The sequence below is a fragment of the Cnephaeus nilssonii genome (assembly GCF_951640355.1).
Source record: "Cnephaeus nilssonii genome assembly, chromosome: 2".
NCBI classification, from domain to species: Eukaryota; Metazoa; Chordata; class Mammalia; order Chiroptera; family Vespertilionidae; genus Cnephaeus; species Cnephaeus nilssonii.
The window spans coordinates 55,843,970-55,869,124 of NC_137073.1; the positions used below are offsets into that span (position 1 = coordinate 55,843,970).

A 25,155-nucleotide genomic window follows, 5' to 3' on the forward strand; every position below is an offset into this window, starting at 1 on the left:
CATTAGGTAGACAATAAAGAAGGCAAACCATGAAGAAGCTTGGTGACTCATACATTGGCACACATCAGCCTCAAAACAATATGAAATAAGTAGAACCCATTTCAGATTTTTCAGGATCCATGATGTAACTCTCCAAGATTCTTTTTATTTTTTTCTGAGTTATTATGGAAAGTGTCTCAATATATTGTTAGGATTTTAAAGCTATTTCATAAGAAGACATTTCATTTAAAACTAATCTTAGCAATTTCTTTAAGAGTAATATAGAGCCATGGCCGGTGTGGCTCAGTGGGTTGGAGCATCGCCCCATACACCAAGAGGTGGCAGGTTTGATCCCTGGTCAGGGGAGAATATGGGAGGCAATCAATGGATGTTCCTCTCTCACATATCTCTTTCTTCTTTGTCTCAAAAAAAATCAATAAAAACATATTCAAGGGTGAGGATTTAAAAAAAAAACCCCACAGTAATAGAGAAAGCAAATTATAACCAATGTCCAGTGTCTGGCACACACACAAAGTGGCTATGTCTGTTTCTTCTACAGGAATATGACCCCATGATGTAATATTACAAATGTGACCCCTAAAACCAGAACTGTCTATAAAGATGGAGAAATTGGATAACTGTGTATTTGGATAAACATTCTTCATTTCAGGGATTCTATGTGTTAAAATCGGGAGACAGAGTAAATAGCTAACATTTTCTTTTCAGCATACATGATTCTCTTGTTGTAAACCTTTAAATTTTTATTAAGTTGGTAAGTCATAAATTAATTTTAAACTCACTAACGCTGATTTCTTCATATTCTAGAATTGAATAAGAGGCAATACATCATGAAAAGTAATTAAATTTCACATGCTGAGCCAAAAGTGTAACTGCTTTTGGTAAACAAACAAACACACAAACAAACTGGCTATGATTCTAAGAATACTAATAAAACATCTGTTTAGCTCCCATAAAAAAGTATTTTAATTTTTTTATAAAGGTAAGCATATTCCAATTAGTTAAAGCTTTCAGGTATGACCTAACACAAGGCTTGATATCCTAAGGTACAGGCTAGCTTTGAGATCCCTTTGAGAAGAGACTGTGTGGTAGTCAGTAAATGAATTTTATTCGCTAAGAGTAACTTTTCCCAGTCAGAGAAGTTTTAGGTGGCGAAAAGGAAGGAATATTCTAACCCTAAGAACCAGGTTAGCAATGTAGGCAAATTAGTTAGGACGGGGCACAGGATCCCTGTTGGGATGGGGTAGTGGCTAAGGTAGGTGAACTAAGGTAGGTAGGGAAGGTAGGCAAGACCTAGATGGATGCCCTTGATTGCCAGGCTGTGGTGTTTAGACCTTACCATAGTTTTTAAGCACCACAGTGTCATCAGAGATGATACTCACAGTGGTATATCAGGTCTCCAAGCAGATGTAAGGGGACAATAAAGCAGACATGGGAGTGGGGAGTTGCAGGAAGAGCCTGCTGCTAAGAATGAGATTCTCAGGATGCTATAGCATAAAGAGAAAGAATTTTAATGACAGACAGCAAACAAAGCCAAATGTTCAGAAAGTAAAAACAGAAAAAAAAAAAAAACGTTGTTGGATTTGGCAATGAGGATCCTGTCAGTGAAATTTAAGGAAAGGATTTTTGTAGCCCCAAGATAACAAAGCTAAATAAATCAGGGCTTAAAGTTAGAGTACAGAATTGTGAAAAGACAAGTGGTTGTTAATTCTGAATTCAAAATTTTGGCAAAGATGCAAGTGAGGTGAGACCTTTGTACATTTGCAGGTTGCAGGGAGAAAAAGTTTGAAGGTAGAGAGATTGAAGATGCTATGGTCAAGGAAAAAAATGAGTGAGCAGGGTCTGTGAGGAGAAACTGGATTGGGCACATCTTCCTCAGACAAGCAAGGAAGAAAGATGAACATCAAAAAGGGTGCCTATGAGTTTCCTCAAAAAACTAAAAATGGAACTCCATTTGACCCAGTGATCCTACTTCTAGGAATATATCCCAAGAAACTAGAAACACCAATTAGAAGGAATATATGCACCCCTATGTTCATAGCAGCGCAATTTACAATAGCTAAGATTTGGAAACAGCCTAAGTGTCCATCAGCAGATGAGTGGAATAAAAAACTGTGGTACATCTACACAATGGAATACTATGCTGTGGTAAAAAAGAAGGAGTTCTTACCATTTGCAACAGCATGGATGGAACTAGAGAACATTATGCTAAGTGAAATAAGCCAGTCAGAGAAATATAAATATAACGTCATCTCACTCATTTATGGAATATAATGAACAACATAAACTGATGAACAAAAATAGATCCAGAGACAGAGAAACATGGATCAGACCAGCAAACCTCAGAGGGAAGGTAGGGGAGGGTGGGGGTAAGAGGGAGAGATCAACCAAAGGACTTGTATGCATGCATATAAGCCTAACCAATGGACACAGACAACAGGGGCGTGAGGGCATGAGTGGGGGGGATAGAGAGAGTAATGGGGGAATAAGGACACATATGTAACACCTTAATCAATAAAGAAATTTTTTAAAAAAGGTGCATGTGAGTAGGAAAGAGGTAAAATGGACAGAGTCATAATTAAAGTGATGGCCTCTATCCTCTTTGTGAAACAGGGGGTATGATTATCTGACAAGATTAGGGTGAAGTGAGATTAAAGCATTAAAGAAATCAGAAATTTCACCAAAAAAAAATGGTTACTAAAAAATTGATATATGAATAAAATGTATATTATTCACTGTGAGTTAAAAAGTAAGTTAGAGGCCGCAGCGAGTGAAATCAATACATCTGATAACTCTCTATAGATACTCTATAGCCTGGGAGCACAAAGAAGATAAACTGGCCAGGCGTTGATCCAGACAGAGCAGATCTGGCTGTAGGTTAAAGATAGAAGGCAACCTAGGGCATTAGAACTGCTTAAAGGTGACAGATGAAAACGCTAACCCAGCCAGGATGCAAGTGTAGACAAAGGGAAGCCTAACTGAGGGAAATGAGGAGCTGGGTCATTCGAGGTCTCCTGTTCGGGCAGAAGCTGGTCAGTAAGCAGGGAGGGTATCGGAAATACGACAGAGTACAAGGATACTACAATGCCAGAGGTATTGCCGCCCCTCCTTCCTAATAATCTCCCCAGAGTCTCACAAGCTTCAAAAAATGGATGAAATAATACAGGAACTTGCACCGAAAGATAAACAATTGCTTCCCACCATTTGAAGTTTCATTGTTCAGCTGTTAGAGCATTTGTAGGAAGACCGAACCTCACTAAAAAGAGACATAGCTGCTACTACCTTTCAAACAGCATTGAGGGGTTAACAGGCATTAACAAAATTAACTCTATGTTGAAGGTAAGGTTAATAAATTCACTCCTTTCCTTATCAAATCTGCTTTCTGGGCAAAAATGAGACAGCTTTGAAATAGCATTAATTTTCATAGAACTCTAGACTGCTATTTTAGTAAGCTAAACATTAGGCAGCACATAGTAAACATTTACTGAATGCTTACTATGTGCTGATCACCATACTAGGAAATCCAAGTGTGCCTAATCCACAAAAACCTTTCACACTTGTATCTCCTGGAAGAAGTTTTAAGATTGGTGGAGGTAAGGAAAAAAAAAAAAAGGAAGGAAGGGATTAGCAAAGGAACAGCTAGGACAAAGGGGTAAGTTACGGGTTAACAATGAGGGCTACAGTAAACATGAGAAAGGAGAGGGAGCTGTAAATCAAATACACCTCAAAAACAAAACGTGGTTGGAAAATAAAGAAAGAGACTAGGGAACAAAATATCCAAGACACAGCTATACCATGAAGTAAGAGGAGAAACATACACTGAATACAAAAGAACAGTGTCAGCTTCAATGATAAAGGTGCAGGTAAACAGGAAATTAAGCTAACGACGCTGGTTTTAAGAGGGTATGATTGTTAATATCTAATCTAAAGAAAGTAACTGTTTGTACTCCAAGAATAATTTATATTATAGTAACTGAATATATAATCCGTATTCATGGTGCTAGAGAGCTTGTGGATAAGAGAGGTAACAAGCTGAAGGAAAATTATATTGCAGTTTAGACATATGTGACCAACAGATAAGTAAAGAATTAATTACTGGAGTGTGCATTATCTCCAAAAGTCATTTCTGTATTGGTCAGAATGTTTTTGCTTGCAATGGACAAAAAGTTACCTCAATTCAGTAAAGCAAAGAAAAAAAAAAGGCGGGGGCGGGGAGTCACTAATTTGCTATTTTCTATGACTGAGAATTTCATGAAAAAAATGTTAGCATCAGGCATGGTTGGACCCAGAGGCTCAAACAATATGATCAGTATTCCATCATTTTCCAGCTCCTAGCATGGCTTCCTTTGGCAATGGCTGTATTTTGATCATGACTTCTCTATATTGTGAGGACGGACATTTTCAGACTTGCATTATAATAACAGAAAACAATCCCACACAAAAAATAAATAAAAAGAGCTTCTTCATATAAGTTTACGCCAAAGTTCTTCCTGGAATTGAATCTTATGCACCTACTTTCTTTGTGTATCAATCTTTGAATTGCAGCCAGAGATTTAAAAACAAAATCCATATGAGCCATTCCCAACTCCCTAGGTTAGATTGAAATTAGTTAACTAAACTAAATTGTGTGGAGTAAAAGAGGGGAAGATGGCGCCCAAAAGAAAAATGGATCCACTGTTTTCAGAGTCATGTTCTAAATTAGTGTTTCTCAAGCTAGGTTGGAGCAGAAAGAAATGTATCAGAATATAGGAAATGGGAGAAGAATTTTATGTTATGAGTAGGAGATATGGAAAGAAGGGGGAGTATGCATAGAATGAAACTGAGAACTACAGCTCTACTTTTACTATTGTCTACAATAAGGATATAACCTATGGTATTTCTAAACCCAATGTCCACAAAGCATATATACGTTGCTTTCAGATCCAACTTTACAACAACAAAAAAGGAAACTTTTCTATGTACTATTAACCTATTTCCCCCTAAAAGATGTTCAGAGAAAAAACAGAAATGGTCCCTCTAATCATTCTCTACTCTGCCTAGCTTTTATTAGTGCTACACATTATAAATACACCCAGTACAAATACATCATCTGTCAAAAAGTAAGTAGCATGAGATGGTTGGATTTGTGTATGAGTGTGTGTGTAAATGTTAGGTATTACTACTTACTTAGACACCTCCCATACTTCAAATATGTGTTTTCAAACTTTGGATATTATTTAGAATAACATTAAGTATGTGAAAATTGCTCTAAGCAATAATATCTCAATTCTATTTATCATAAAATGAACTCTAGGCTAAGACATTGAGAGCCACACTAAACTATAGAGTTTAATTAACCTTTATTGCATTGTTTTACACACTTTGTAGTACACAAGAATCACATTGTTCATGCATTAATTTCCTTAAAGATATAATTATATAATGTCATGTGTTGTTTAGAAAATGTATTAAATCATTCCTTTTACAACTCTGGCCTATTTATGAAGATAAATCACCACAATTCAAATTTAGAGCATTAAAAACCAACAGTCTGTACCACAGCAGAACATATAAAGTGAAAGCAAGTAGTAAAGATAAGGTATGAAATATGGAAGGAAGATTGTATAAATGTCATCCTACAACATGTTTTAAAAATGGAACATGAAGCCCTGCTGGTGAGGGAGCTTCAACCTATGAACCAGAAGGTCACCAGTTCGATTCCCTGTCAGGGCACATGCCCAGGCTTCCAGGCTGATCCCCAGTAGGGGGCATGCAGGAGGCAGTCAATTGATATTTCTATCTTTCTATCTCTCTCCCTAAAATCAATAAAAACATATTTTTAAAAAATGAAACATGAAATTACCTTTAAGAGCTGACTTTAGATTTTCCATATTCCATTCTGGAACACTAAATCATTTTTGAAATTTATTTAAATTACTAGAGGCCCAGTGCACAAGATTCGTGCACTGAGAGGAGGGTCCCTCAGCCTGGCCTACGCCCTCTTGCAGTCAGGGACCCCTCGGGGGAAAGGGGAACAGGCCTAAGCTGGCAGTCAGACATCCCTCTCGCAGTCTGGGGCTCTCGCAGTCCAGGACCCCTCGCTCCTTACTGCCCACCTGCAGCAGAGGCAGAAGAGGCTCTCGCCACCACCACTGTGCTTGCCAGACGTGAGCCTGGCTTCTGGCTGAGTGGCACTCCCTCTATGGGAGCACACTGAACACCAGGGGGCAGCTCCTGCATTGAGGGCCTGCCCCCTGGTGGTCAGTGCATGTCATAGCGACCATTTCACCGTTCGGTCTATTAGCATATTACCCTTTTATTATATAGGATGGTCATAAAAAGATGCATAGTATACTTTTAGAAAATTGTTTAAGAAGTGTGAAATTTAGGAATTTTAGGATTGTTCTTTTGTGTGTTCTTCTTTAGCCATTACTTGGTATGTGTTTTTGTTTTGTTTTTGACTAGAGCCTTTTTCCAATTCTGGTCTAACTTCATCAATGAAACCATCAGAAATGGTACAGAATTAACAACTCTTAATAACTTTAGATATTATAATCTCATGCATGTATTTCATATTTATATTTTTGATTCTTATCATTCTTTATACTCCTCTCTGTCCAGTAATTCCAGCCATAGTTCTACCAAGTCAGGCTTTTCTCTAATCATATATGTGTTGTTAATTTTTTGTCATTAATATATTTGCAAGTAGTCACCCATAGTACATTTAATTCTTAGGCTATTTTTTAAATTTTTCATGATCTGTTCAGTTTAACATATGTCATCCAAATTTCTAGCAGTGATGTACATCTTCATACACATATAGCAAGTTTCATCTAACAAGGAACTGACTATTTTTCAATTTGATAAATTAATTATATAAAAGAAGATTAGCCCCACTTTTGAGATTGAGATAGCATGAATTCTTCATGTGGTTTTCTAGTCATGAAGGACTCTTTGATAAGTGAGGGAATAATTCCTTGTCTGTTTTGGTTCCTACTGTGGTCCAGATATTGCACATTAACTTTTTTCTGGAGTCTTAACTGCTGTGGGGGGAAATGCATCCAGGCATAAAAAGGCATTACTAAGTAGAAAAACTTCTAAAAAATAAAATCAATCTCTTCTCATAGTGTGATTGTCTTAAGCAGAAGAATTGCTACTCTAGTTAACTCATATTAATCCACCTGGATCAACAAGAAGTATTTTGTTCTTTTGAACCAAGTAGACTGAGGATAAGGCCACAGAGAACCAAATTCAGAGACTGATTGTTTTTCAGCATAGATATATTGGCTCAGAATTCTAAAACATTGAAAGTAATTCTCGAGAAACATCAGTATCAGGGCTTTCCAGGCTTTTAGACATCAATTCCTGAAAGTTTGTGTCTTTGAACAGCCTCTAATCTTTCAAGTATCACTAATTCCTATATCCACATCACATACAAAAACTAGCTACTTAATAAAGAGCAGCCATGATAGAGAACTATCTTGTAAATGAAAGAGAAAAATGCCTTGTTTTAACTACTCACAAATTACTTTGCAAAATAGCTAAATAGACAATAAATTTAGGTAGCATTTTATGAAATTTGTACGCATTTGGGGATATGAAGGATGTCTTTTTTTGAACAATTTAATACCTTACAAGTGTTTGTGCATCTCTTTATTTTTCTTTTAAAGACTCAGTGCAATTCTAATTAGTGTATGTCATAATTTATAATGTTGGCAGCTGTTCTAATGTCTGCAAAATGTTTTTAGAGCCACAAATTAGGAAGAAAAAACACACACCTATGTATTCAAATAGATAAAACATTTTCTAATTAAATATACGGATTAAATTCTTGTTGGCATTAATTAAATAAAAGCTCATTTCAAAAATAATGTGTTGTTACTGACTTTTGTATATTATGGATGCTTTTTATGCCAGGATGTTGAAGAGCTAAACTATTTATTTTTCCTCTTGAGTTGCTGGCAATGACAACTTCAGCATACATGTTTCTATCTGCTAGAAGTGTGCTAGATTGCTTGGCTGTGTCAGAACTGTCTTGAAACCTACTCTCCTGCCCACCACCCCCCCTTTTTTTAAATATATATTTTATTGATTTTTTACAGAGAGGGAGGGAGAGATAGAAAATTCAATGATGAGAGAGAATCATTGATCAGCTGCCTCCTGCACACCCCCTACTGGGGATGTGCCTGCAACCAAGGTACATGCCCTTGACCGGAATCGAACCTGGGACCCTTCAGTCTGCAGGCCGATGCTCTATCCACTGAGCCAAATCGGTTAGGGCTCACTTGGCCTTTTAATGCTGCTCCAAACAATGCAGTGGCTCAAAATCTATAACACACATATATATGCAGGGTGAATGGCTGAGGTTAGTGTCTATTATATAACCACTTATAAAGAGGTTTCCTTGCATGTGTAAACCCTTGAGATTCTTTTCCTTATTGTCCAGGGCAGAAGGGAATGTTTTTGTTGAAATTCTAAGAACTCCAAGCACAGTTGAGAGTAAGACTATACAGGGAACCAGGAGTATTACGTGAATATAAAATTCTGCCCTACTCCTTGCCCCTAAAACTCTTCTTTTACTTAGATCCTAAAATAACCAGACACTCTCCAGCAATATGGTTAGATGCTGCTCACCTTGGAAGTCTGGTCATCCCATAAAGAAAGACCTAAAGATACTGGTATCAGGGATTCCTGGAGAAAACAGCCCATCCCGCCACCTTAGAGTAAAGTGCACAATTGATAAGCCTGATTGAAATGGTCAGAGCTTCCAATTAGCATTTTAGTGCCTTGTAAATGTAAACTTTTTTTTAGGAAAGTCTCTAACATGGAGGAGAGTAAAATCATATATTTTTTTAAAAAAACCAACTCAAAGGAACCGACCATGCCACATAAGAAAAAAACTTTAAAAAAAAAAAGTCTATCATTAACATCCAAATAATAGGAATTCTGGGAAGAAAGAATAAAAGTGAGAAAAGCATTAAAGAAATGCATCAAGCCCAGCTGGTGTGGCTCAATAGTTGAGTGTCGATCCATGAACCAGGAAGTCAGGGTTCAGTCCCGAGCAGGGCACATGCCCAGGTTCTGGGCTCAATCCTCAGTTGGGAATGTGCAGGAGGCAGCTGAGTAATGATTCCCATCATTGATATTTCTATACCTCTCTCCCTCTCCCTCCCTCTTTCCTGAAATCAATAAAAATATTTTTTTAAAAATTAAAAAGAGAAATACATCAAGCAATTTTCCCAAAACAGAAGAATATGAATTTCCGGTTGAATGGGCCCTCTGGATGCCCAGGCCCATGAAACATGTCACTGTGAGAGTGCAGAATGCAGGAGATAAAGAGAAGATTCTATAGGCTTCCAGAGAGAAGAATAAGTCATAAACAAAGCATTAAATATTTAAAGAGATTTGGACATCCTCATAGAAATATGGAAAGCAAATTTAATAGGACAATACTTTCAAATTTCTGATAGATAATTCTCTATAACATAGAACTCCAAACCAATTTGGAATACTCAAGAGTGCTATTCACTCAAGATTCCCAGCAGTCTCTTCCTACACTTGTGTGAAAAAGGACGAATAAAAATATTGTAGTACATGACTCACTTTTGAATAGCATTTACTTCATTATTTTGATCTACCCAAACATTACTACAACATTTTAGGAGTATGGAGAAAGGGAAATGTATATGTATAGTAGATGAAACAGAACTAAATCCTTACTTTTCTTAATGAAAATTCAATAAATAATGTCTTAAACCAACGTGCAATGTATAGATGTTCTTTAAAGATGTGGAGGCAGACACCAAAGGAATCAGCTTGAGTCGTTTCAAACTGAGTAAGAGGAAATATGTGAGAATGGAAATTAATGATCAGTGTTGGCCTGATGGAGAAAGGCCTAGTAGCCGATCTAAGGTTTTTCCTGCATCTACGAATAACAAAAAACAAACAAACAAACAAAAGCCATGGTTAACAATCCAAATCACCATTGTCCATAGCAGGCAAACCTGACCTTCCCATTGGGTTCATAAAAGCCACAGGTAGGAGTTCTTTGCAAGTGAAATATAGCACTTGCTTACTTGGCTAAATAAAAGACATTTTTTTTGTGTGTCAAACTCCAAGTAGCAACTCATACCATTCATTATTTTTGTTGCATTTCACACCACAGGTGTGTTTTTACAAAGTGTCAAGTTCCCATTTGTCACTTAGATACTGGACAGGTGAGCCAGTAGTCATGTTGTGCTACGAATGCACAGCCATATGTGGGTCACAGTGAGAAACAGCGTAGCCGCAGACCACGTGATCGTCACCCGGAGCGCACACCAGGCATCACTAACGCAGGGTCAACACCAGCAAGTGCTGAACCTTTTCATTCTCTCCCTCGTTTTAAATGTTTCCCCAACATCCTCAGAGCTGGCTTCCTCCCAGCGTTCCCCAAATACCCCTCATCTTCCACAGAGGCCTATCCTCCACGCGTCTCCCTGAGCTTTCTGCTCCCACCTGCGGGCCATCTTCCGCCACCTCTAACACTTCAATATCCAAAACCTAGCCTCACTTCTTTATTTTCACTCCTCTGAACCCTTTTAGGCTTTTCCAATCTTCCAGTCCCTTTAAAAAAATAAATAAATAAAAAGCTAAGACATATCCTCTGAGCTTTGCAGCCTGCTAGAGATTAAGGTATAGAGAGGGCTGAGGCTTTAGGGCCGGGCAGTGCTGAGTGAGAGCCTTGTGAATGCAGGGAAGTTCATTCTGAATCTAGAGTAAATCTTTAGGAGACCAGGAAAGAAAAGGGTGGGTGGAGGTGAAAGAAAGAGTAAATGTTTAAGTGGGTAACTATGATAATAAAGAGAGAAAAGTTGGAATTTATTTATTGATGCTCTGTATATTGGTTTCAGAATACACTGTTATATCTGTCTAAAAATGGCTATAGATAAAGAAAGTGAAACAGTTGACATTATTTTCCTGCCTTTTTTTTTTTTTTTTTTTTTGCTTTTATGAAGAGTGTAAGGAGGGTGACCTATGCATTCATTGGTGGTCACGTGAGTTTTTCTATTTGTGAGGAAAGTTTGTGGCCTTGCAAAGAATTAGGACTCTATAACCTGAGTCTATTTTGTCCTCTAGCAGGAAAAAGAACACATTATCACAACAGACCTCTTGAGTCTCATTTTCAAACTAATGCATTCAATCCCTAACAAAGAGCAAAGGAGAAACAATTAGACATTCCATGTAACAGAACTCTTATCCACCTGCCAACAATTAAACCCCGTAATTAAAAATTGTAGAAGAATACACACAAGCAGATCCTCGGCAGCCATCATGCTGCGGTCAAAGTGGGGAAGGTTCTTTCCTAGTAAGTTCCCTTTCTATTTCCCAGGCTGCTTTTCCTGACGTTAAGCAGACACGAGACTCTGTCAACTGTTTCACTTTCTTTAAAAGGAGGGAAATCCTATGCTCTATCCCCTGGGAGGACTATTATATACAGATGAATGTATTTTTTTATTTCGTTTAATAAATGCAGTGTTCAGAACAGATGTTAAAGCTTGAAATTGTCCAGAGAAAGGAACAGCTCAGGTGGCAATAATGCAGGCTTCCTGCCTGCTGTGCTTTCTTCTTTGTCTTTGGAAGAGCTACTTTCACAGGTGAGAAGGTATTACAGTATTTATAACCCCTCAAGTCCTCACCGCTGGACTGAAGCTGACAAACGGGGTGCTAATTAGTACCAGGAGTGGGGGTGATGGTGGTGGTTTTATGACACCGTCATCTGGCCAGTAAATTGGACGAAGAGAAACAGCACATTCACAGCAGCATAGCAAATCCAGTCATGCAACAGGTAGAGGGTGGCTGTGAGGACCGTTGTGTTATGTTTAAGGTGGATTTTCTCTAACACCAGCCTAGTTGGCCCTGCCATGGCTACGCGCCTCTGTGGATTTTCCAGGGCACGGGCTACTCGCACCGCTATAATCCAAGAGGATTTCATTCCAGTGCACCTGTGAATAATGATATGCTTGGGATAGAGGAAAGGCAGTATTAATGTCAGATTGAGTATCTGTCCTCTGAGAATTGTAATTTATAAAACAACAAATCTCAATATAAATAATAGTCAAGCTACCCGTTTTGCAAACGAGGAAGCAGTAAAATTCGATCAACTAATTATCTGTTAGTATCAATAATAAAATCCATTACACAAGTCATAATTTTACAAATTTTATAATACTCTATTTAGTTAAACTAAAACAAAACTGTAGTTGATAAATGTGGCCAGCACGTTTACTTTGTCTTTATTGGTTTGGGGTCTATCCTGGCTGTGATAAAGAGAAGGCATGGTATAATGAGGGAAAATGAATTCATTATTAGAAAAGTTTAAGCCCCAAGAGCATGTCAGTGCAGTTCAGAGCAAGGACTTTCAACTCCAAAAAACTGGAAGCTAAACCCAGACCCTTACTTTGCCACTTGCAATATGGTCCTCAGCAAGGCAATTGCTCTGAGCCTCAGTTTCTCCATTCACAATACCTACTTTTTTGAGGTTGTGGGGAGGATTAAAGGAGATAATATCTACAGTTAACCACTGAACCATGCAAATGTGTGTTAGGGACTTTGCCAATACCTTTTGAGTTCCCCCAAATTTAAGTTGCCCCTTGGTATCCCCGGCAGATTAATTCCAGGACTCTGCTCAGATACCAAAACCTGCAGCGGCTCAAGTTCCCTATATAAAATGGCAAAGAAAAATGCATACAGCTGGCCCCCTGCATCTGTCAACTCCCAACCACAGGTGGAAAACAGTAGGTACTTATTGAAAAAAAATCTGTGTACAAGTAGACCTGCGCAGTTCAAACCCATGTTTGTTCAATAGTCAACTGTGTAAACCAATCAGCAGACTTCCTGATGCATTACAATAGTTCATGAAATGATAGATTTTTTTTCTTTTATTTCTCCATTTTAATGAACACTTTACCAAGCATAAAATATACTGTCTTTTGGGGGAAACATTAAGTACTTTTTTTTCTCTGTCACACAGTACATGAATCTCAAGGGTTTTGCTTCTTCAACAAAGAAAGCAAGCATAAGGGGCCCCACTGCAGGGCTGTCCAGTTCTCCCCATCACCCAGGGCCAGGGCCAGATGTAGGTGCCACGGCTGGTGACCTCTGGGGTGCCAATGAGGGTTTGCTTCCCCAAGATGAGGCCCTGGGCAGGGCAGAGGCCCGTCAGAGCCCCACTGTGCATCCAACTCACCCCATCTCAATATATCAGAAATGATTTTGGCATAGAGCAAAAAGAAGGCTCGGGATTTTTGCATTAGGTGCCTCCCACCCCAGTTTGGGAGCCAACCCTACTCAGTTCTTCCTGGACCATTTTCTGAATAGGTAAACTGAGGCAGTGAACAGAAAACACATTGAACTTAGTCTCTGTCTTGAGACCTGAATTTGTCCTGTTTTTCATCTTTCCCCTCCCCTGACTCCCTGGTCACCTTTGCTGCACATTCTTCCCGAAGGAGCACCAGTAGGTGAGGGGCAACAATGGTAGATAATCTTAAAACGATTAACTGTCTTAAGAGAATCACAGCATTTTCTCCATTGTTTAATTTTTCAAGTTTATCTCTGGTTGTTTGAAGATTAAATATATTAAAAATGATGAAATATGCAAAATCACTTAAAAATTATTAGAACCTACATAAATACTACTACTAAGGAACTCAAATGTTCTCTTTTCCATTGAAAAAAAAACTAGTTTTCAAAGACAACTTTCCAAAAGTAATTTTCTGTCACTATCATTCACTTCACACCACACCTTGAGTTCCTCCAAACCATCTTTCACAAGAAATGCTTTTCCAGAGTAACATACATACATGCAGCCTTGCACCAGAAAACATATATGTGCAAAATGGCTAGTTATACTTAGAGAAGCAGAATGGTGATGGCTTTAAATAATTTGCCCAGCTCATGAACACACACTGATTAACATTTAAAGTTCACTGCTTACAACTACAGCTCAGAGATCTACTGTCATGTGACATAATGAAGAGAACAGAGTGGGGACTCAGTTCTCAGTGGGAATGTCTCTTCATGCTCCAAAAAGTACTAAATGGTCACAGCAGGTGAATATAGTAACTATCTTCAAGGAATTACAATTGAAAGTAATCCTATATAATAAAAGCCTAATATGCTAAGTGTCTGGTCGTCTGTTCAATCAATCAAAGCATAATATGCTAATGATATGCTAAGGCCACTCAACCACTTGCTATGACGTGCACTGACTACCAGGGGGGCAGTTGACTGGTCGACCAGTTGCTATGACGTCTACTGACCACCAGGGAGCAGACACTCCGACTGGTAGGTTAGCTTGCTGCTGGGGTCCGGCCGATCGGGACTGAGCTAGATGGGCTGGACATGCCCTGGAGCCCTCCCGTGGTCCCTCCCCAGCTAGCCAACCTCCCGCATCCCTCCCAGCCCCAATTGTGCACCGGTGGGGTCCCTCAGCTTGGCCTGCACCCTCTTGCAATCTGGGACCCTCAGAGGATGTCAGAGAGCTGGTTTTGGCCTGATCCTGCAGGCCAGGCCAATGGACCCCACTGGTGCACGAATTCGTGCACTGGGCCTCTAGTATTAATATAACAGATTATTCGTTCTGAGATTTTAAACCTTGAAGTTAGTATACAACCTATGCAAGTTTATAGAATCCAATAAATTCTAAACATAAACTTTAAATTATCACAAAATTGCAGTCATATACAACCTTATTTTTTAATCCCAGGGTCAATGGAGTCTATGAAATTGAACATGAGGGGGGAAAAAACTTGAAATGACATGGTTTGTCCAAAATAAAATTGAAATGCAGCTCAGAACTGGACTATTATAATTCTTCTAAGAGCAGAGCTTATCCCAGGAATTCCTTTAACACAAGTGACAGGAACAGAGAAGATTCCTGTCACAGCTTCTTTACTTCCTTCAACACTGGCTTTGAAGCTCTGTACAAAATCCCTTCTCTTGCAGTGAGCATTATACCTATTCCTGGTCTAAGCTTTTAGTAAAAAGAAAATTGCAAAGTGACTGCTGGTATATTTTTACCAACAAAACTGCAGTATATGCAATGACTGTTAAATCTAAGAGTGCCTTAAACGTACTGCTAGAGATTTAAAAATTTATGCATCTCTATTCCCCACCCCTAGATTTCCTAATTCATTAAGTCTAGGATAGAACATGGGCATTTGCATTTTAAAGCCCCTAGATTATTCTGATATACACCCAGAGTTGAGAATATCTATAAAACAATCAAAGGGAAAAGTTTTATAAAGTCTGATTCCTTCCCTCTACTTTCCCTGGAAAAGCAGCCTGTATGGAAAAAGTTGCTAGCCCACATTGGACAAAAATACCTATTTATATGCTGAAGAGATATGTAGTTTTAAGCCCTGAACTGGACTGGTTTAGGTAAATTGAAGCCAAATTACCTGACAGAATCTTCTGGGGACTGTCACATCTATCATACCCTGCCTTCATAGATAGCTGGATGATTCATTACTTTGCATAAAACAGAATATTCCAATGTTATCATTAAATAGTGATTATTATTCATAATAAGAGAGGATAATGCATATTTACTTGAATTCAGATAATTAAATTACATACTTTTCCAGAGGTTTGATCCAAGCATAATAGTCTTAGAAAGCCCAGGAACTAAGAAGTACTTTGAATAGTTCCTGGATTGAAAAAAACAGAATCAATTCCACGTTTTGGTACATTCCACTTCCCAGCACAGAAACTTGAATATTGCTTTGCTTATCATGTGCAATGAAAACAGCTACAGAACTGTATTATGAAAGAATGTACATGATTTTCTGAGCATGTTATTGGGCATAAAGAGTAAATGCTGCCACAGTGATTGATAACACAATCTTCTGAGATCTGACTTAATGGAGAACAAGGCTGAAAAGAGAAAGCAAAAGGCAAATTTTCAACAAAACTAGAGGGAGCTGGGAAGTTTGACCTGTGACTCTACCACAGTTAAGTGTTTCACTGGCATTAACCAATTGACCTTAAATGGGAATAGTGAAATCTATGAGGTCATTTGTCCTGATCCATGGGAATATGGATAAATTATTTGAAAATCAGGTGCTTGATAACTTATTTATTTAAAGCTTCATTTATAAAGAGAGGGCACTTTTTAAATACCATGATGCCCATGCAAAAGAGGTTGGTAGTCTATCATTTTTCAGTCAAGTGGTTTAAAAAAAAAATCAATGTCATTGTATCTTTTGGCAGATATTAACCCTGTTCTGTTATCAGATTATTAGGAAAATAACAATAATGACAACATAATAACGCATATTGAGCACTCATGTATCAAGCACTATGTTCAAAATTTACATGCTATGACATTATTTAATCATCATAGTCATAAATCATGTGTGCTATTTGCCCCATTTTACAGACAAGGAAGTTGAGACTTAGGCTATTAACATAACCAAGATCATAAAACTCATAAGTGGTGAGGCTGGGATTTGAACCCATGTTTGTAGGGCTGTATTTCACCTAGGAATGTAACTCTAGGATGATGGTAACACAGAGACAGACTTCAGTATACCAAGGGGGAAATGGATATCACACCAAAGATAGCTACAAATAAAAGCAAAGGAAACTGATATATTTATAAACTAAAAATTTGCTTCCAAAGTACACATCAAAGCTATGATTATTTTCTACCATAATACCTGCACAAGGTGTGGGTGGATTCAATTGTATGAAATACATTTTCCTAATAAGGTTTTGAATATGTTTCTTTAAGGTGAGGATATGTTTTCACATATATTTGTAAAGAACAAGTTAGAAGTGAAATTGGACTAAACTGCAATAATCATGATACATGTGGAATATCCATTCTGGTGACTTTTAAATGTTCTTACCCATTCTTTGATATTCCACCTTTCAAAAGGTGGAAACTAATTTCCCTGCCCTTGAATATGAGCTGGATTTAGCAACTAACTTCTAACGTATAAAATAAAATTAACAAGTTAATGAATAAGCATGGCAGAAACCACAGAGTATGACTTCTGGGGGAAAGTATCTCTCTGTATCTCTCTCTCTCTCTCTCTCCTTTCTCTCTGGAAGCCAACCACCACATCATGAGAAAACTCAAGCAGCTCTGTGATGAGGTCCATATGCCAAAGAACTGAGGCCTCCTGCCAACAGCCACAACTTACCAGCATGTGAGTGACACCATGGCAACAAATTTATTGGCCCCAGTCAGCCTTCAAGTGTCTGTAGACCAAGCCATAACTGCAATCTGATGAAAAACCCTTAGGCAGAACTACCTAGCTAAGTTGCTCCCAAATCTCTGACCAACAGAAACTGTGTAAGACGTTTTAGGTAAGTTGTTATTAAGCAACATATAACTAGTTCAACCATATTTTCCATATAACCAGTGTAGTATAATATCACAGCAAGTAATGGTTACTGCCTCTCTTTCACACTTGCTATTCCACTTTACACTTCAGTTCCCTCATCTATAAAATGAATATATATATATATATATACATATATATATATACACACACACACACACACACACACACACACACTAGGAGCCCAGTGCACGGATTCGTGCACCTTGAAAAGAACTATGAGCCACGAGGCTGCGGTGAGCACAGGGGTGGGTCTTGGCCCATCCTCTGCGCCCCTGCCTGGCTCCTCCTGCTGTGGCCCCTGGTCCCCTGTCTGTCGGCAGCCCCGCTCCCACCACCACCGCTCCCACACGCTGAAGGCGCTGGCCCTGCTATCACCCACTGAAAGCGCAGAGTGATTTGGGGCCAGGACCAGCATCGGGTGCTAGTGGGGTTGGCGCTGTCAGCGGGTGTGAGCAGTGGCTGCTGCCCCAATTGCCCCTCAGGAGCAGGGGGAGGTGGAGAAGCCCTCAGGGGTGATTGGGGCCAGCAGCCGCTGCTCACACCCACTGACAGCACTGAGCAATTGGGGCTGGCACCGGGTGCCGGCAGCGGGTGTGAGCGGCAGCTCTGGCACCGGCAGCAGGTGTGAGCGCTGGCGGGACTGCAGCACGCGAGGGCAAAGAATTTTCAGTAACCACCAAAGGCTCTCCCAGATGACAGTGATCAGCACCCTGCCTTGGTCTGGCACCCCCACTCACCTGCTCTACCATCCGCCGCAGCCGATGCCTGCCAGGTTCCATGCTCTGCCACCTGTCGCCAAAGCCCTCCATGTTCCATGCACACCCCATGGTGGTCAGCACACATCATAGTGACCGGTTGTTCAGTTGTGCCACCATTCGGTCTATTTGCATATTTGTGTTTTATATATGTAGACTAGAGGCCCGGTGCATGAAATTTGTGCACTTGGGGCGGGGAGGGGTGTCCCTCAGCCCAGCCTGCACCCTCTCTAATCTAGGACTCCTCGGGGGATGTCCAACTGCCGGTTTAGGCCCAATACCCGGGATCGAACCTAAACCGGCAGTCAGACATCCCTCTCACAATCTGGGATGCTGGCTCCTAACCACTCACCTGCCTGCTTGCCTGATTGCCCCTAACCGCTTCTGCCTGCCAGCCTGATCACCCCCTAACCGCTCCCCTTCTGACCTGATTGACGCTTAACCACTCTTCTGCCGGCCCGATTGCCCCCAACTGCCCTCCCCTGTTGGCCCAATCACCCCCAACTGCCCTCCCCTGCTGGCCTGGTCACCCCGGTGGAAGCCGCGCAGAGCAGCAGTGGGGACCCGCCCCCCGGCAGGGCTGAGGGAACTCCAGCAGCAGGCGCGCGGAGCAGCCGGCCCCGCCCCCACTGTGCGCACCACCATCTTGTGACAGCATTACAGCATGAGGGTTAATTTGCATATTACCTCTTTATTATATAGGATATTTATATAAACTTTCCTGGATTTATGTGGACTCAGTAAGATAGCTTCTAAATACCTATTAGAATAGTTTTCAGCAGCATAAACTATAAATAAAAGTTAGCCATTATTATTGTTGACACATTTCTCTATTGTCTTTGGAGTTTCATTTTGACTGGAATGAAGCAAAGTTGAACTACCTATGCACATTCTTCCCTCTGCTTCTTGATCTCACTGCCTTTTCACCCCCACAGTTCTCATTTCTCAGCTTTAAATGAGAGGTAGTAAGAGAACACAAGTGATTATGGCACTTCTTCTATTTCCTGCTACTTCTTAAAACTTTTCCCATTTGGGAAGCTAAACATCTGGCATCTAAGAAAAGTCTGAGACAGGAAAACATAGAATAAGCTTAGGTCAAAAAGCTAAGGCCTAGGGAGCTTCAAGGATATAAAGAATACAGAAGGTTAAAGTCAAGATTTCCACTTCTATGAAGAGGAGAAGCAAAGAGAGTTCAGACATTGATGTGGCCTAACCATGCCCCTTATCTTGCACCAAGACTAGAACAGGAGAAAGCAATTCCAAAGAGTTGTGGGGAAGCCCAGATTACAGGGAACCACCTACTTCCCCAGATGGCCCAGAGAGGGTGAGACCCCAGAATTCCCCTGCACACCAGGCAGGTCACAGTAGCAGAGCTGCATGGTGGGTTCAGGACAACAGGCCTCAGACAGCCATGCAGCTTTCACTATCTGCCAGGATGATGCAGGAAGAGAATGAATGTAGGGACTCAACAGACCCTAAGAGGCCAAAATCAAGACTTTGCACAGCAATGATCTGAAAAAAAGAGGAAAAAAAAATGCAAAGACCAGGAACCCAATGCGATGATGTACAACACAGCAGTTTCAATCACCAAAGGGCACTCTACCCTCAATGCATTGTCTGGGCTTTTCAAAGTCCCCTAGAACTTGGACTCAACTTTAAGGAAGGAAGGAAAACTGTGTATTGACTTAGATTTTTCTATTACCCAGTAAAAATGAGGCTTGGAGGAGGTAACAAAAAGTAAAATTACATTTCCAGCTCACCCTATTTTGAATGTTTCTATCACTACACAGTAGATGACATGGAATGATTTCTAACATCCGCTGACACACTTCTCTGCCCACACATATCTCAGAATATAAGTCAAGTTGGCCGCTCTTTTGTTAGTCTCTATCCAGCTACTCAAAGTTCCGATTCCCTCAAATTCCCTGAAATTACAAAGTCTTCTCAACCTCCTGTGTAGTTAAATCCCCTCCTTAACAAGACTTTTTTTGCATTCAGATTTAAATAGCCTTTTTCCTACAACTGCTGCAACTTGATACTCATGTTTCTTTTTAGTAAAAGCCTGACATGTTATTTTCAGAAACACCATTTGTATGGAGCATGAAGAATTATTACCAAGAAAAAACGGAGACTAAGTTTTATAGTTTCGTTTGCCCCCAAGGGGCCTAGCGTGGTGCCAGGCTGTACCGCTTACTGTGTAATTTAAGGCAAATTAGTAACCTCTTTGAGCTTCAGTTATTTCCTCTGTAAAATAATGGCAATGATTTGGTTCTTGTGGCAATCAAGTGAGATAAATTATTGTATGCTTCCCAATTTAATAATTGAAAGCTATTTTTGTGCAAATACAATGGTTCAGATTAACAAATCAGACTCCCCTAAATCAGAGCTCTTACCCAGAATCAAGACGCAAAGGCAAAGCAGAGAGCGCGCTGGGATAGCCCAGGTGGCTCTACAAGCCCTTCATTCCTGTATCCAACAAACTTTCTGGCTCACAGTAATACCTGAGATCCCAGGAAGGATGTCTCATAAAGCCCCAGATTATAGATTTGTTTACTGCAGGCGGTCCTGAAACAAGGAGACCCTATGAGCATTCCATAGACTGCCGGGAACCAATTCCAGCATGTCATAATTACAAGAGTTTCATCAAAAGGTTGATGGGACTTGGGGGCTCAACAAGGGCTGAGTCACATATGTAGTTTACCTGTTGGAATGGCTAAAAAGCATCTCCCCCAAACCCAAATAGGATTGTCTGCTGCCAGACCGCTCAGGGCATCTTAATCTGCATGTTATTGCCTCCTGTTGGCCAAATACCTGAACAGCTGTAGGCTATTCCCCAATCTGACAATGCTTCTGTAAACCCTACCCTTTGAAACCTTACCCTTTGAAGTGTATGTCTCCACCTTGCCTTAGGACAAATTGTGTTAATAAAAGCATGGGTCCTTTGTCAAGGGGTAGTCTTTAGCTCCTTAAACTGAAGCTCCTCTGACCCCCAATGCCTTTCACAACTATCTTTGTCTTTGGATTCCTTCTTAATCTACGCATCAGCTCCTTTCTCCAGATTGCTGAAAACCCTTTGTAATATTGGAACAAGAGCACCAATATTAATGGCCGCCCACCCAGGGGCACCAATAATAGACAAGGACTCTCCTGCTAGCAATATCAGGAGGAGAGTGACCAGCATGTTTACAATGCTACTGAATGGGGTCACTTGCCTCCTTTCACAGGGAGGAAATCAACTACTCTGGCAATCAATTTTTTAGGAGAAAAATGGGTTACAGGCCACTTGCTTTAATCCTTCCCATTTTGCACCGTCCTGTTCAATCACTATTGAATCATTATTGAATTACTGTAAAACATTATTCAATCATAAAGTGATCTTTGACCAGAGTCTCCTGACTATTCACTCCAAATGAGTCCTTCTTCATATCTCAAGTCATTCTCTCCTTCTTTCTCTGCAAATAATTGCACAGGATTGTGTGTTTTTTCCCCTCTGAAAATATTTTTTGGAAACTATTTATAATAATGACACACATACAGTGATTGTTTTACATCTGAACTGTTACTGTATACTAATCAATATTCATTCTTTTATTGTGCCATACCTAAATATGGTTTACAGCATATATAGAAAACTGATTTATGAAAAAAAGTATATAGTTACTACTTGCTTAGGGTGAAAGAATGAAGGGGGAAACTCATGTAAAGGAAATCATGGGGGAGACAAACATTGAAACTTTGTTTTACCACCTTAGAAAGCAGAAAAGTTCTGATTTAAAAAAATTCCCCCACGGTAGAAAGACTTGCTCACTTTATGCAGCTCAGGTCTCTGTTCCTCTTGGTGATTTGAGTGGCTCTGATGGCCCTTTAGCGTTCATGCAAAGATGCCAGGGAGGCACCTGTGTCTGAAAATGAGCACATTTCTACCCAAGGACTTTTTGAAGTACGTTTAAAAAATACCTTTTAAAGTACCTTTTAAAAGATTTTAATGAATTTTATTAAAAATTTGTTTGCCCTTGGTATATTTTGTATAAAGTGTTAATTTATCCTCCCTAAATGAAAATGAAATTGCCCAATTATGTAAAGTATTTGTCATTATTATAAATCATCTTTGCTTCTCTTCTGTCCTCATGCATTAAAACGGCAAACGGGGATTCTCACTGGTTTACAGACATCTTCAGCAACATATTGCCAAATACTGTCTTACAGACATCTTCAGCAACATATTGCCAAATACCATGGCAAAGAAAATGGCTATATATTCTCAGGGTTCACCAATGCAGGCATTCCCCAAATATATTCTAGCACAAAAATGCAAGTACCAAAGAACTGTTCCACAACTGTGATTTTCATTCATCATTGTAAATTTCACTCAGGATAGAAATTAGAGCTGAAGGGATCAGTTGGTTTATTGCTACTAAGAAGATCAGACCTCCTCACAAAAATGAGAATTAACTCAAAGAAAAAATACACTTAGAAAATTATTTTAATGCTTCTAAGATTTGTACTTATTTTTATCCTCTGTTCTACTCCTCCCATTTTATCTCTTCTATGCTCCTACTTGAAATTATTTCTCTCTAAGGAGCTGATGACACACTTTTGAATTGCCTTTTTTTAAAAAAATAAAGCAAATAAGATAATCAATTCTCAATTCTGAAAGCCATGCTGAAACACCTTCTCACATCTGCACAAATTCTTATGTTCCAGAACAGTGTGTGATTCTCTTGTCTTTAGGAAGGGATATAGTTTTTTTTGTTTTCTTTTTTTTTTTTTCTTTTAGTCACTAAAACTAGCTACAGATGGAAAGATAGGATATGCAAACAATTATAGGTAAATGGATCCCAAGCATTCTTTATCAATCTTAACTATATGTCATCCACAAAAAAAAAGAATAAAAACAATGCATAATAAATCTTTATTTATCCAGATTATCTTTGACTACAAGAAATTACTATTTTAAAAACATTTGTTTAAAGTTCTGGGTTTGTATAATTTAAGTGAAAATGCAGAAGTATCCTATATAATAAAAGCCTAACATACTAAGTGTCCAGTTGTCCGTTAAACCAATCAAAGCATTATATGCTAATGATATGCTAAGGCTGCTTAACCGCTCACTATGATACGCACTGACCACCAGGGGACAGATAGTTGATTGGTCGACCAGTCACTATGACATGCACTGACCACCAGGGGGCAGACACTCCAACCAGTAGGTTAGCTTGCCGGATCAGGACTGAGAGAGATGGGCTGGACATGCCCTGGAGCCCTCCCGCAGTCCCTCCCTGACCCTGATCGTGTACCAGTGGGTTCTCTCAGCCTAGCCTGCTCTCTCTTGCAATCTGGGACCCCTCAGGGGATGTCGGAGAGCCAGTTTCAGCCAGATCCCACAGGCCAGGCCGAGGGACTCCACTGGTGCATGAATTCATACACCAGGCCTCTAGTAGATAATAGGAGCCAGCAATAGTATGGAAATTATGAATGGGTAAACAATGAGTTTTGTGGAAAACCTTGAGGAGAAATAATAGAAGTACACAGAAGTAACAGGAAAATAAATTTCCAGGGGATTCAAACAAATTTAAAATTATATATATATATGTAAAATTATGTCTGTTGACATGATACCTTATCTGTTCCAAGAGTTTTTATTAGACTTTCCTATTCTTCCTGGTATAATAGTAATGTCTCTGATAATAGTCATATTAGAAGTGAGTCGGGTGGTTTCTTTCCCGGGTTCTTGTTCAGGTGGATTCAAAGAATGAAGCCACAGACAAAAGGTGGTAGATGAAAAGGGTGGAAATTTATTGGAAGCAAATACAGACTCCCATGTAGGGAGGGGGTCCCAAAGGGGGTGATCCACTAAGCTCCTTTTTGCTAAAGTTTGTAAAGGCTGCAGTTCTTTATTTCTTGATATTCCCTTCTGATTGGTCACTATATCAGCTTCAAAGCTCAAAGCCCACATGGTGCCCACCTTTATTTCTCCCCCTTCAGGGGTAGAATTCTCTATCTCCTGTAAAAATCTGTTCTCTTTTCTCCCATTTGTCGGCATTTCTCTATCCCCTGTGAAAGTTCGTTTTCTCTTTCACCCATACCCTGTGGCTTTTCCCTATCTTCTGTGAATGGATGTCTTCCTCTCCCCTTATCCTGTGGCACCTTTTGGTCTCTGTGAATGAATGTATGCCTTTTGACAGCTCCAAGCTCCCAACCAACTATGCCTTCCTCCCTCATGGACCTCCTAATTCCTAAAACTCCCTAAGCCTGCCTATTTTACCCCTAAAAACTCCTTTCAGAAGGACAAAATATTGCTTCAACATTGATATACCCACTTTTGATTTTTAGGAATACACTTATTTACTTTTCCATGTACTATTTCATTGCCAGGCTAATTTCTTCCTGATCTAGGCTTGTGAGTCTTTTTAGTCAGTAAATATCTATCAAATAAATGAATATCTTTAAATGTAACATATAGTTCACATTTAATGGATGACAAGTTAAAGATAGGACAGCGTTTTTATCACGTTTGTGTGTGTATATATTTTTTCTTGTTTTGAATGCCAAACTGTTAATTTTTAGAAATGCCCTTATTGTGGTAATGTACTGAAAACATTTCCCAAAAGTGAGTTTTGACAAAAGATCTGGAAAGGAACAGATGGCCTTCTTGCCAAATTGCAGGTGCAAAGAAGCAGGTGTGAGAGACAGAACAGCAGCAAAAAGTTCATCGGGAGGAAATGGATAGATATGGGAATGAAGAAAGGAAGTAGGTGACAAGAGAGAGCAGACAGTAAGATGTCTACCTGCTGGGAGACATCTGCAGAAAACATCTGTAGATACTTCCCCATCACCACCAGGAAGGAGGATCCCTGCACAGAGACCCACGAAAAGGCTTAACCACCTGTGGTATTTGGTTGAAGGGCATACACAACGCTCAGTGCACCAGCCTCTAATTACTCTGTGGCAACCCCAGTTCTGCCTTCCCAGTGGAAAACATATGTCAAAGCATTTAGTATTGATTAAAACGTAAGAACATTCTTTGATTT

At 39.6% G+C, this 25,155-nt stretch overlaps 1 protein-coding gene across 6 annotated transcripts in view; it reads right to left on the reverse strand.

The window, feature by feature from the left end:
* The window catches only part of LOC307108733 (uncharacterized protein), an 823,426-nt gene that overhangs the window by 581,839 nt on the left and 216,432 nt on the right, over positions 1-25,155 (reverse strand). The gene's annotated exons all lie outside the window — the stretch shown is intronic.